Here is a 1,229-nt window from a genome sequence, read left to right as displayed (position 1 = left end):
GCACTTAAGTTCGAGAGCAATGATAGCGGTTTGGTTGGTCGGAGACCCGAGGATCCGCATCCATCCCTCTCTTTTTTTCTACAAGCATCTTTGTTAACTTCCTATCTCTTCGGGACCATCTTGATTCAGATCCTACGGGCCGAATATGGCCTAGTCCGCAGGGAATTGCTTGCCATTCTAGTTTGCGGAATCGGTTTAATATGGGAAATTCGTAATCGATTAGGATGTACAATTCGACTATTTTTCTTTATTTTAATCTTTACGTTGTTTCTATTTAAGATTTCTAAAATTTCGTGAGGCCCTGTATATTGATCTCCAAATTTGCCGGGTTTAGGCCCTTTCGATAGAAATACCAGATCCCCAGGTTTAAAGGTTTGAGGGTTAATTTTTCTATCATAGTGCCTCTTTGATTTATGTTTGGCCTCTTCAACATTATCACGAGCGTTTGTTTGTATAGAATGGAGTTGCGTGACAAGGTTTATTAGATAATCATTGTAACTGGCTAATTTATCGTCAGGCGCCAAAAGTTCGCCTGAAGGAATTCTGGCTATTTTCCCGAAAACCAACTCATATGGAGTATGTTTTGTTGCTTCATGTACACTAGTATTGTAATTAAACATCGCGAGGCAGATCCATCTATCCCATTGCTTTTGTGCATTAGCATATTGTTTTAAATATTCTCCTAGTGCATGATGTGATCTTTCTAATGATCCATTTGATTGAGGATGAAAGGCGGTCGTGCGAAATTTCCGAATTCTGAATATTTTTGCAATTTTCTTCATTAGATCGCTAATAAAATTTCTTCCTTGATCTGTCAATATAGCTTTAGGTGATCCTAGTACACAAATGAATCTGTCTACGAAAGCCTCCGCTATTGTCTCGGAAGTTTGATCTGGTAGAGGTACTCCCATGCAAAATTTTGTTAGTTGATCTTGCATTGTCAAAATATATTCGTTACCTCGTTCGGTTTTAGGTAAGGGTCCTACGATATCCATGGCAACCTTGTCAAACGAGGATCCTGGCGTGTCGGTGATTACCATAGGCTGTTTAGTTTTTACTCGTACTAGTTTTTTCAGCTGGCATTGTAAGCATTGTTGGATATATTTTTGAACATCGGATTTTAGATTTTCCCAGTAATAGTTATGTTTTATTCTATGGTAGGTTTTTGTAACACCTCGATGTCCTCCGGTAGGTGGACAATGTATTTCACCGATTATTATAGAGCGGAG

This window comes from Trachymyrmex cornetzi, unplaced genomic scaffold, assembly GCF_001594075.2.
Source record: "Trachymyrmex cornetzi isolate Tcor2-1 unplaced genomic scaffold, Tcor1.1 scaffold1775, whole genome shotgun sequence".
Classification (NCBI taxonomy): Eukaryota; Metazoa; Arthropoda; class Insecta; order Hymenoptera; family Formicidae; genus Trachymyrmex; species Trachymyrmex cornetzi.
The sequence above is the reverse complement of the archived record's forward strand: the minus strand, read 5'-3'. Positions refer to the sequence as shown.